A 13906-nucleotide genomic window follows, 5' to 3' on the forward strand; every position below is an offset into this window, starting at 1 on the left:
GGACTGGAATATAAAAACGCAGAAGGTGTGCTGCAGCTGTACAAAACTCTGATTAGATCCCACTTGGAGTAAAGTGGCCATAGTTGGACACTACATCTTAGGAAGGAAATATTGGCATTAGAAGCAGTACATTACAAGAATGATACTTAGACTTCAGGGGAGAGATTATATAAATTAGACCTGTTTTCTCAAGATAAAAGCAAATTACTGTAGACGCTGGAATCTGCTTTGAAAAAGGGTCAGTTAGACTCGAAACATCAGCTCTTTTCTCTCCTTACAGGTGCTGCCAGACCTGCTGAGATTTTCCAGAATTTTCTGTTTTGGTTTCTGTTTTCTCAAGAATTTGCATGTCTTCAAGATAGTTACAGGAAAGGGTAATGAAGTTAATTTATTCTCACTATTTAGAAATTATAGAATTAGGGGCCATAGTTTAAAAGTTAGGGCCAGACTGTTCAGAAGAGATATTAGGAAGCACTTCTACACAAAAAAGGTAGTTGGGGGAGTGCTCTCTTCCATAAATGGTTGTGGCTGGTAAATCAGTTGTTCATTTGAAATCTGAGATGGATTTTATTTTTGTTAAGGAAAGTTATTAATGGACTTGGCCAAAGGTATCTATGTGGAGCTAAGCCACAGATCAGCCATGATCTTATTAAATGGGAGAATAGGCTTGAGGGCTCAATGGTCTCCCCCAGTTCCTATGTTCCTAGCTAATATCATAGCATTAACAGAATCAAGAGTGAATATGGAGGAAAACAAGTTTTGTGATCAAAATGGATGCATGTCGAAAAAGCTTTCTGCATTCGTTGTAAACATTTTGCTACTGTCAAAGTGAAATTAGTATAAATGGAATAGATAATGTAGGAATTGTGATTGAAAAATTAAAATGCTTCTTAAAGATATATTTTCTTTTTTTTGCCAGTAAGTGCTGAAGGTTCATGATTTATTATTATTGTTGTTGTTAGAAAACTTGGGATATAAAGTTGACAGAATCATGGACAGCTTTAAGTTTTATTTTTATATTGGATGTGTTAAGAATGGAAGGACTTTGTTTAATTTTTGATTTTTTTCTGTGAATGGAATTGAAGTATCTGCAGTTAGTTGCTGCATACACTTTTATGTCGGGTTTACAGTCTAAGGGTAGAGCTCGAAACAAATTGTTCGAGATAGAAAAATATACTCTGTTACCTGGCACAAGGAAGACAGAAAAAAAGAAGCATCTAGAAGGTCAAGGAGAGTGTACAGTCTTTTTTGCTTTCAGTTAGAAGCAGAATATTCTGAGGGAAATGATCTATCACAGCAGCAATGCATCTTAGACATCTCCATAACAGTCAGAGCAGGAGTAAAGAGGTTCTGAGTGCTTTAATATCTGTAAGTGAAAACCTCCAGAAAAAGAAAATCTATGGAAGAGGAATTTAAGGAGCCCATGTGAAGAAGTATAGAAGATGTGTTAGCAACTTGTTTAAGGATCTGAGGGAGAGACAACATAAAGAAATAGCATTGAATATAAACAGAATTTTTTTAAAAAATCAGTTGCAACTTTGTCACCTGAACTAGGAACTTCATACTGGGAAGCAAGGTGACTCTTCACTGTATGGCTGTTGTTGAGGGTAAAAGTGTTGAATCTTTATAATTTTTTAATGGGATTATTTCAATTAGTTTGTTCATAGTGTAATCTGGGTAATTATTACTTATTTTGTGTGCAATAAACTTTTCCGATTATAAATTAAAATAACTCAAGCAGTTTTTTGTTAATACTGTTAGTAACTGACCACTGCAGTAAACAGATTACAAAAATTAAACTTACTGGTTATTAAGCTACGTGTCGCTCCGGGATCTGACTCATCCAATATTATCATTACCTTGAAATAATAACAAGAGATATAAGACTGACATTGCTTGTAATTTGTATCAAGTGGGATCAGACAGGCATGAGAGATGGTTTTATCATATTCCCTTCTTTATTTTTGCAAATTGTGACTTTGACTCAAACAGGCTCCAGAGTTATGAGTTTAGTACAATTTTAGTACACTATTAGATGAATATATTGGTCTGGAAGGAAGTGCAGCATAGTTTTAATAGAGTGGTATCTGACCTGCAATGGTTAGATTATATGCTCTAGTATTCAATTTAAGATGGCATTCCTTGGATTTCAAAAAATATACTAATCCAAGATGGTGGCAGAGTAGGACGCCTCAACTGGAACTTGTTCACTCCGTCAGTTTCTTTTCTCTTGTTTTTTCTTTTTTTTTCTTTTTCTGTCTCTTTTTTTCTGCTTTTCTTGCTTCTCAGAACTCCAGGCCTCCGACCTTAGAACTCCTGGTGACTGACTTTGTGGCCTCCAAACTCTTGACCTCCAATGTCACAGCCTTTGATCTTGGAACTCCTGGCCTCCACTCAGACCTTACGAGGCATCCTCTTCGGCTGAAGTGGAGTTCTACCAGCCCAGTGTAGGGTCTCTTGGCCCAGTGTGGAAACTTCTGGTCTGGAGGTGATTTCAGAGTTATCTCCCAGCCTTGTGAACGCTGATGTGCAGGCTGGTGAAGTCTAGAGTCAAGGTCTGGTTCAGACTGGAGACTAATGCCGGCATGGACTGGGTTGGAAGACCGTTGAACTGATTTTTTTTTCCTCCATTTTGTAAGTTATTCCTAATGCTGGACTTTTTAACTTCTCTATTTTTCTAAGAACTGTAACTGAAAAAGCTGTACCTTAGGACCTTGCATCTAAGATGGCACCATAAATGGTGATGTTTACACTTTTCACTGTACTCATTTGAGTACATATGACAATAAAGCTAATTCTATTTTATTCTAATTCTATTCTAAAATTAATGTCAGCAAAATATTGATTTCAAGAATAAAGGAATTGCCAGGGTAGTTTTATTCTATTTCCATTGGTTCAGGAGTCTGATACAGGGAGTACTCCACTGACATGGTCAGACATTTCATAAGTTAAATTAGGAAACATTTCCATATGCATACAGTTGAAGAAATTTAGATTCCTGTTGCAATTTTTGTAATACAAGAATGTAATCCAAGAATGATGTATTTTCAACTCCCAAAGATATTAGTTGAATATAGCAAAATATTTCAAGTGAGATTGCAGACCAATCATAGTCTCATTGAATGGCAGAACAGGTGCGATGATCTCAAGCAGCATGAAGTACAATGGTTAGCATTGCTGCCTCACAGCATCAGGGACCCAGGCTCAATTCCAGCCTTGGGTGGAAATAACATGTTCTCCCCATGTCTGTTTCTGCTAGATGATCTGGTTTCCTCCCACAGTCCAAAGACGTGCACGTTAAGTGGATTGGCCTGCAAAATTGCCCTGTCGTATTCCGGGATGTGCAGGTTAGGTGGGTTAGCCATGGTTAAAAACCCCAGACACAAACAAAAATTGCTGGAAAGGTTCTGCAGGTCTGGCAGCATCTGTGGGAAAAAAAATAGAATAAGCATTTCAGATCCAATGATCCTTCCTCAGAACTGAAACTGCCTATGTGGGTTTATGAAGGGTTGAGTCTGGCTTGGATGGTCTTCAGACGGTTGGTTCAGACTCAATGGGCTGAATGGTCTCTTCATGTTTCTATTCCATGAACTCAGTGTTGTACTCCTGTCCTTCTGTTTCTATCGTAAAAACAAGGAACAGGAGTAGGCAATTCAGCTCCTTCAGCCTTCAATTTAGCAAAAATGATATAACCACGGCTGATCTCATTTCAATCTCAACTCTATCTTTCTCCTCACTCTCCATAACCCTTCCATCTGTATCAGACCTACTCCGTGTTGGTAGAAGGCTTTGCCAGTCAGGCTGTACCTTTAAGTGGTACTTAGGTTTTTTTTGGTGGCTGTTTGTTGGAGAGGGATTGTGGTAATGAACCATATCACTGGCCTTTTATCAATTTTGCCCGTCAATTCCATCTATAAATACTTCAGAAGAAAATTAAATAGTAGGCTTTGATATTATAGGGAAAGATAGTGTTTAAAGCAAACACAAACATTATGATTGAATTTGCAGGATAGCATCACAGCTGCGATGGTTTTCATTTCTCTCACTGTATATAACTCTCAATAGCATTGCGGAAAATGTTCACAGCCTCACAGGAACATGCAAGACCACTTTAGTAAAACACTGATCTGAAGCTGGAATTAAACTAAACTTCAGCATATACATTCCCATTGCACTTGCTGCAAAAAACTGGCTTGTTATCTCACAATTTTCTTTTCCAATCAACACTTGCAGTAATGTACTGTATGGATATTTAACACAATTACAGAAAATCAGATGTATTTCTGGATGGGGTTTAGAATACCACTTTAATGAGTTTTTTTGCTAAAATTATAAACTTTTACAGAACAAATGATGATTGATTTTGTTTTGTTTCCCATGATTGAATCTTGCATAAACACTGGATAGTTTGACTTCACCTCCACAGTATCTTAAAATATGTGACATTTTTATTGGTGAAATGGCAAACGTGCTTAATTTTCATGGATTTCGCTTTCAAATAAATTTGATCACCACAATTTTCCACATTGTTTGTGATGATGGAGTTAAACTGTTTGACTCTAAAATTTCATGGCAAGCTCTCTAATCTCCCATTGGATCTTCAGAAGGAGTCTGTGACATCTTTAAAACAGATTATGTAGTCATTATCACATGACAATTCAGGAAACCTTGATGAATGCAAGTTGACGACAATATTTCCATAAATTACATGAGTATAGCTCAAACAGTACTTAATTAGTTATGTTATGGATCATATTAAACTCCCTCAAAAAATATTAAGAATAAAGCCAAGACCTCAACTTTTCCTTAATTTTATAGACAAGTGTATGAGGGTTGTTTTCTGGATGCAATTTGATTGGTCAAACTACCAAGCTTGAAGCACATCGTACTTTATTCTCATACTATAATTAAATACAGACAAAATAAAAATGAATTGGAATAACTTAACTCCACTGGTAAACTTAATAGAATAATAGATTCTTTAATGACTAAACTGCAACTGTTCCAATTAATTTAGCATCCCATAAACACACTCTTGGCCAAGGTAAATTCAGTAAAATAGATTGTCCCACATGGAATTTTCCAGTCCAGGAGGGCAGAACATCAAGAGAAAACTCAGAGAGAGAGAGAGATCTCAAGCATTTTGCTGTAGCAGACAGAGATGTTTAGCAGTTTCCAAACTCCAACAGCTACTGAAACTTAAGCCAAAATCCTGGTTCTATGGGAGCTTGGCCCCACCCCCTCATGCTGCTTCTATTATTCCAACTTTAAAAAAAACATCCTCACACATTGTTTACTTTATTAGCTTGGGGCAAACCACTCAGCGCCTCTGTTTCAACTCTCTTCAGAAAAGAAAACCAGGGCAAAATACACCTCATAAAGCCACAGCTATGAAGTGTTATAAAATGCATTGGGATATATTGAGTGCTAGAGAAAATGCCACCTTTGCTTTCTCTCTTTCTCTTCCTTCTCACAGCATTTTAAGGCATCTATTATTACAGTCGACCAGTTTCTGATGGACTTTATTCCAATATACAGAAGGAATTGTCTATTTAAAAAAACACCTTTGAAGTTCTCAAATTGCCTGAAAAGTTTTCGCATTTAACAGCATTTTTTTTGAAATTCAGTTCGCTGAATATATGTGCAACTAATTTGTCTATAGCAGTGAGGTCAATTAACAGTTTAATTGCTTTGGTGCGGCTAGTTGAAGGATGAATGTAAATTAAGACAAAGGGAATTCCCTTGATGTTTAAGTGCCTTGGGTCTTTTACATCCACTGGAACATATAATGGTCCTCAGTTTAACCTGTGATTAGACGGACATCATCTCTGATTATACAGCTGTAAATTGTCAACTTAGATTCACAATCACATCCTGTTGTGGAACCTGAACACTGAGTCGGGGAAGAGGTTATTGTGGAGTGGAAATGTCAGTGGGCGAGTAATCCAAAACCCCAGGCTAACTGAGTCAAATCCCACCATAACAGTTGGTGGAAATTGAATTCAATCAAAATCTGGAATTAAAAAGCAACTAACCTTACAGGTGACTATCTGTTGATGGACTATTGATTTATCATTAAAAGCTCATCTGGAATGAGGCGGTGGGGTTGGGGTAGAGGGGAATGGCGTGGCATCTTGTGACACAATGGGCTAACAGAACTGGGTTCAAGTCCCACCTGCTGCAGAGGTATGTGATAACATCCCTCACAGAATGATTCAAAAATATCGAGAAACTCATCTGCTTCACTAATGGGAATCTGGCTTCTGGGGAACTCCAGATCCACCAACAAATGGCTGACTTTGAATTGGTCTCTGGGCAACAAATGCAGTCTCACTAGCTAGTGACACCCACATCCCATGGCAGAATAAGACATGAGAATGCTGTTACTTAATTAAATCCACAGTAAAGGCTTGTAGTTCTAATTGTTCTTTTTTTTAATCGATGTTGTTTAATAAATGTTGACCAGAAAATTCCAGGAGGAATGTTTAATTCTCCTTTTAAATAGTATCATGGGATGTAATCTTATAGGGGTGTGAGCAGTATCAGCTTAGGTGAGATTAGTAGCAGAATCAGAGAAGCATGATGATACAGATGTTGTCAGACAGGCAGGAGGCTGGAAGAACATTGCAGGCCAGGCAGCATCAGGAGGTGGAGAAGTCAATGTTTCGGGTGTAACCCTTCTTCAGGACTGGGTCGACTTCTCCATCGCCTGATGCTGCCTGGCCTGCTGTGTTCTTCTAGTCTCCTGCCTTTCTATTTTGGATTCCACCATCTGCAGTCTTTTTGTCTCTAATGTAGACGTTAATGTCAGAAGTATCTTGTTCCATCTTTTTTTCTCTTCTCAAGCAGGTCGGCAAGGTTAGCATTGAGCAGCAGCAAGTCGACGATTAAAGAGGCTTATTGATCAATGGAGCATGAACAGAGGATTGGAAAACTGCCAACATGACACCTCTATTCAAAAAGGGAGGGAGGCAAAAGGGGAGTAACTATCGGGTCGATTAGCCTAACATCTATTGTTGGAACAGTATTGTAATCAATCATCAAGGAAGGAATAACAGCCCATTTGGAAAATCATAATCTAACCAAGCAGAGTCAGCATGGCTTCAGGAAAAAGAAATTGTTTCTGAATTATTTATCAGAGATCTTTAAGGAAATCTCAACCAGAGTGGATAGAGAGGAACCAGTAGATGTGTTGTATTTGGATTTCCAGAAAGTGGTCAGCAAGATGCCTCACAAAAGGATAATTCACAAGATTACAGACCATGGAGTTGGAATAGTATATTAGGGTGGAAGAGGAACTGGCTCATGAGCAAGAACCAGAGACTGGGTAAAGGGACTCTTTGTCCATCTTAGTGACACATAACCAGGGGTTTCCACAAGATCAGTACCTGGGATAATATATTTTCAGCAATTGTTTATAATATATATTAATAACTTGGAGGAAAAATTATGTTATATTTGCAAAAAGAGATGGAAAGCCAAGTTTTGAGAGGACTATATTTGTACTGGGATATTGATCGTTAAGTCAGTGGGCAAAAAGTTTGCGAATAGGGTATAAAATAGGAAAATGTGAAGTTGTTAATTTTGTAAACAAAAGAACAGTGTTAGGCATATGACATCAAGCCTCCAAAGGATATAGGAGCAGAATTAGGCCATTCAGCACATCAAGTTTGCTGCATAAATTAATCTTGGCTGATATGTTTCTCAACCCCATTCTCCTGCCTTCTCCCTCTAACCCTTGATGCCCCTACTAAACTAGAACTTATCTATCTCTGTCTTGAATACACTCAATGAATTGGCCTCCATAGCCCTCTGCGGTAACAAGTTCCACAGATTAACCACCTTGTGGCTAAAGAAAATCCTCCTCATCTCAGTTCTAAAGAGTTTTCTCTTCACAATGAGGCTGTACCCTGACGCCCAGCCTGTCCAACTAGTGGAAACATCTTGTCCATGTCCACACTATTCGGGCTTCTCACTATTCTATAAGTTTCAACCAGATTCCACCCTCATCCTTCTAAACCCTATTAAGTACAAACCAACAGCCCTCAACTGTTCCTCATTTGACAAGTCCCTCATTCCCGGGAGCATTCTTGTAAATCTCCTCTGGACCCCTTCCAACATCAGTACATTCTTCCTTATATTTTGGGCCCAAAACTAATCACAATATTCCAATTGCGATCTGACCAGAGCCTGATACAGCCGTACATCTTTCTGGTATTCTAGCCCTCTGGAAATGAATGCTGACATTGCATTTTCCTTCCCAATAGCCAACTGAATCTGCATATTAACCTTAAGAGATTCCTGAACTAGGACTCCCCAGTCCCTTTGTGCTTCAGATTTCTGAAACCCTTCCCTGTTTAAAAATAATCTATGCCACTATTCTTCTGATCAAAGAACATAACTTCATACCCACATGGTATTTCATCGCCCGTTTTTCCCCCACTTCCCTAGTCTTTCAAAGTCTTTCTGCAGCCTCCCTGCTTTCTCAACATATGCGCCACACTACCTACCTTTGTGCCATCTGCAAACTTAGCAACAAAGCCTTCAGTTCCTTCATTCAGATTATTAATGTACAACATGAATAGATGTGACTCCAACACTGACCTGGTCGGAACTCCATTAGTTGTCAGCTAATGTCAGTTGTCCTGTACAGCCCTCTTTATCTTCAAACCCCATCTTTAGCCAGTCAACCAATCCTCTAACTAAGCCAGTTCATTGCCTCTAACACTATGGGCTCTTATCTTAGTTAGCAGCCCCTTATGGGGCACATTATCAGAAGGCTTCTGGAAATCCAAATAGATCACGTTCCCTGGCTCTCCTTTGTCTAACTTGCTCATAACCACCTCAACAGGTTTTTCAGGTATGACCTTCCCTTGTCAAAGCTGTGCTAACTCCTCATGTTTTATCATGCAATTTTAAGTACTCTGCAATCTCATGCTTAAGAATGGATCCCAATATCTTACCAATGACTGGCTGACCGGTTTATAATTTCCTGTCTTAAACCTCCTTCCATTCTTAAAGAGGAGTATTACATGAGCTATTTTTTAGTCCTCTGGGACTTTCCTTGACCCCAGTGATTCCAGAAAGATCACCACCAGTAGCTCCACAATCACCTTAGCTATCTCCTTCAGAATTCGGGGTGTAGACCATCTGATTTGAGAAACTTATCCCACTTTAGACCTTTCAGCCTCTCCTGTACTCTCTCTTTAGTGATGGCCACTACATTCATCTCTATCTCCTGAGTCTCTTGAAGTTCTGGTTTTTCCTGGTCTCTTCCACTCTGAAACCTGATGCAGTACTTATTCAGGTCTTCGAGTATTTCTTTGCTCCCCATTACTAATTCTTCAGTCTCATTTTCCAGTGATCCAACGTCAATGTTTGCCTCTCTCTTACCTTACGGATATGTAAAAAAGAACTTTTCCAATCTTCTTTTGTATTACTAAATAGCTTACTCTCATATTTCCTCTTCTCATTCCTTATTGCTTTTTGAGTTGTCCTTTGCTGGTTTTAAAAAGGCTTCCCAATCCTGTGGCTTTCCACTGACCTGCAGCACACTGTGCCCTTTTCCTTATGCTGTCCCTGACTTCCCTTGTCAGCTATGTTTGTCTTGTTCTCCCTTAATATTTCATCTTCCTTGTGAAGAATTTCTCCTCTGCCTCCCAAATTACCTCCAGAAACCTCTGTCATTGCTGCTCCACAGTCTGCCTCTTCCAATCAGCTCTGGACAGCTCTTTCCTCATGTCTTTACCTTTAATCAATTTTAATATTGTTCTCTCTGATTCCAGCTTCTCCCCCTCAAGCCGCAGGGTGAAGTCTATCATGTTATGGTCACTGGTCCCAGGTATTCCTTCGCCTTCAGCTCCCGAGTAAAACCTGCCTCACTCAAGAGAGTCATAGAGATGTACAGCATGGAAACAGACCCTTCGGTCCAACTCATCCATGTTGACCAGATGTCCAACCTAATCCCGTCCCATTTGCGAGCATATGGCCCATATCCCTCTAAACCCTTCCTTTTCATGTACCCATTCAGATACCTTGTAAAAGTCGTAATTGTACCAGCCTCCTTCGGGCAGCTCATTTCAGATATGCACCACTTTTTGCATGAAAGGGGTTCCCCTTAGGTCCCTTTCAAATATTTCCTGTCTCACCCGAAATCTATGCCTTCTAGTTCTTGACTCCCCCACCCCAGGGAAAAGGCAAAGTCTATTTACCCTATCCACACCCCTCGTGATCACCAAATCCAGAATTGCATGTTCACTTGTGGGCTCGAATATAAGTTGCTCCAAAAAAGAATTTTGTAGATATTCCACCGATTCCTTTTCTTGAAATCGCTCCCAAAGTGATAATCCCAGTGAGCTTGCATATTGAGCCCCCCCCCCCCTCCCCATGACATTAGGAAAGTGTCTTTCGTACATGTCTTTTCTATTTCCTCAATCATTTTCTGCCCCACACCCTGACGACTGCTGGGAGGCCTATACACAACTCCTATCAGGGTATTTTCAACCTTTGCGGTTCCTCAACTCTACCCACACAGATTCTATCCCTTCCAACTCCACATTATTTCTTGCTATTAATTTAACTTCATTCTGTACTAACACTGCAACACCATCCCATCCCCCCACCTCCTACCCACCTGCCTGACCTTTTGATAGGATGTGTATCCTTGGATTTACTTCCCAGCCTTGATCACCTTATAGCTACATTTCTATGATCTCCACAACATCGTACCTGCCAATTCCATTTTGCGGTATAAGCACATTTATGTTGTTTCATATACAACGTGCGTTAATGTGTAACACCCTAAGTCCAGCATTGACTGCTCCCCTTCTCAGAGTTGTCCACTCATCTGCTGTGTCTGAAGTTAGATTCCTGACACTTTCCATACTCTCAGTCTTATTATTTTTTCTAGAAACTTTAATACCTCTGCTGAGCCATCTAGCCCTTTTAATCTTTTGCATAATTTTTCACGTAACTGAACTCCCTCCCACCATTCACAATTTAGTTTAAAGCCCTATCCAGAGCTCTAGGTATGTAATTCACCAGGATTCTGGTCCCTGATTCAGGTGGAGCCTGTCCTATTGGAATAGCTCCTTCCTTCCTCAATATTGAGGGCAATGTTCCATAAAACCAAACCTGTTCCTCCTACACCAATCTTTGAGCCACCTCTATAATTTGACCCTGTGCCAATTTGTTTGTGGCTCAGTGAGAAATCCAGAGATGATTAATTTTTTGATTCTGCTTTGTACTAATTCCCCTCAGCAGAACCTCTTCTCTCTTGCTACCGATATTATTGGTACCCACATGCATGATGCCAACTGGATCTTTCCCCTTCTACTCCAAGTTCCTCTGCAGCCCAGATGAGTTATCCTGAACTCCAGCACCAGGCAGGCAACACAGCCTTCGGAAGTCTTGATGCTGGCCACAGAGAACAGCGTCTATTCCCCTGACTATAAAATCTCCAATTACAACTACATTTCACTTTCCTCCCCATTCTGGAATGTCTCCCTGTCCCACCCTGCTATGGGCAGTTTCCTGACCATCCTTATAGCCCATTCTCATCCAAACAGGGAACAAGAATCTCAAACCTGTTCAACAAACACAAGGGCTGAGGGTCCTTCAGCACTACTTCCTACATCCCTCTACCTGCCTCGTTTGTCATCAGACCCTCCTGAACCTGACCACTGACTGAAGTTGAGGTCGTGAATCTCCCTCACCAGTGAGAGAACAAATGAAGAAAGATGTTGAAGAAATGAAAGTGTGAGCCTTGGTACAAGGTGGGCAGAGATAGATTGAATGTGAGGTATCACAGAGAAGGTGATGGAACTTAGGTTGGTGCAGAAGAGAACAGCAAATGCTGGAGATCAGAGTCAAGAGAGTGGTGCTGGAAAAGCACAGCAGGTCAGGAACATCCGAGGAGAAGGAGAATCAACATTTTGGACATAAGCCCTTCATCTTTTGTAGCACCACACCCTTGACTCTGGTGCATAAGAGAGGTCATTGACTATCATCTTATAGTGCTGTTCATTCCTCTAAATAGCTGAGGCTGCTTTAATCCATGAGTCATACAATATAGAAACAGACCCTTCAGCCCACCATGTTAATGGCAACCAACAAACACCGAACCACATTAATCCCAATCACATGCACTTGGTCCATAGCATACTATGCCCTGCCATTTTAAGTATTCATCCAGATGCGTCTTAAGTGTTCTGAGAGTACATACCTCCACGCAATCTCAAGTAGCACATTGTATACTTCTATAAGACATAGGAGCAGAAATTAGGCCATTCATCTCCATCCTGGAGGCTCCCTGCCTCCATTCCTGATGAAGGATTTTTGCCTGAAACATCGATTTTCCTGCTCCTCAGATGTTGCCTGACCAGCTGTACTTTTCCAGCACCACTCTAATCTAATCATTCATCTCATTGCGTCTACTCCAACATTTAATCATGTCTGATAAGTTTCTTAACTCCATTCTCCCACTTTCTCCCCTTAACCCTTGATCCCCTTGACAATCAAGGACCTATCCATCTCAGTCTTAAATATGCCCAATTCCTGGCATCCACAGCAATGAATTCCATAGATTCACCACTCTGGCTGAAGACATTTCTCCTGATTCTGTTCTAAAACATCTTTCCTTTACCCTAAGGCTATGTCCTCAGGTTCCAATCTCTTCAGCCAATGGAAACATTTTCTCAATATCTACTCTGCCTAGGCCATTCAGTATTCTGTAAGTTTCAATGAGATCTTTCCTTATCCTTCTAAACTCCATCATTTATGCATCCAGAGACCTCAAGTGTTCCTCATATTTTAAGCTTTTCATTCCTTGGACCATTCTCGTGAGCCTCCTCTGAACATGCTCCAGGGCCAGTACATCCTTCCTGAGATATGGGGCCCAAAACTGCACACGATCCTCCAAATGTGGACTGACCATCACCTGATGGAACCTCTGAAGTACATCCTTGCTTTTATATTCAAACATAAAAGACAACATTGTATTAACCTTCCTCACTATTGACTCAATCTGCAAGTTTACTTTGAGAGAATACTGGACTTAGAACACTTTGCACTTCAGACTTCTGAACTTTCTCCCCATTTAGAAAATAATCCATGCCTCTATTCTTCCTACCGAAGTGCATAACCTCACACTTTCTCATGTTATTCTCCATCTGCTACTTCTTTGACCACTCTCCTAACCTGTCCAAATCCTTCTGCAGCCTTCTGCCCCATCAATGTTTCTTTATCTATCTTTGTATTGTCTGTGAATTAAGCCAGAATGCCCCCAGTACCTTCATCTAGATTGTTAATGTATGAAGTGAAAAGTAGCAGTCCCAAAACTGACCTTGCGGAAGACCACTTGTCACCAGCTGCCATCCTGAGACGGACCCTTTTATCCCCATTCTCTGCTTTCTGCCAGAGAGCCAAGCTTCTATCCATGCAAGCGCCTTGTCCCTAACACCATGGGCTTTTATCTTACTCAGCAGCCTCCTGTTGGCACCTTGTCAAAGGCCTTCATGAAGTCCAGATAGATAACATCCATTGGTTCTCCTTGATTGAACCTGCTCATTACTTCCTCAAAGAATTCTAGCAGATTTGTTTGTCATGACCTCCCTTTTATGAACCCATGTGCTGACTTTTCCCTATTTTACCAAATACTTCCAAGTATTCAGAAATCTCATCCTTCACAATGGATTCCAAAATCTTATCCATGACCGATGTTAGGCTAATCGTCCTGCAATTTTTCATCTTTTGCCTTAACCCCCTTTTTAAACAGGGGTGTCACATTAGTGATTTTCCAGTCCTCCGAGACCCTTCCTGTCTCTAACAATTCCTGAAAGATCACCACTTATGCCTCCACAAACTCTTCAACTATCTCCCTGAGAGTTCTGGGGTGTACTCCATCTTG

Source organism: Chiloscyllium plagiosum, chromosome 7, assembly GCF_004010195.1.
Source record: "Chiloscyllium plagiosum isolate BGI_BamShark_2017 chromosome 7, ASM401019v2, whole genome shotgun sequence".
Classification (NCBI taxonomy): Eukaryota; Metazoa; Chordata; class Chondrichthyes; order Orectolobiformes; family Hemiscylliidae; genus Chiloscyllium; species Chiloscyllium plagiosum.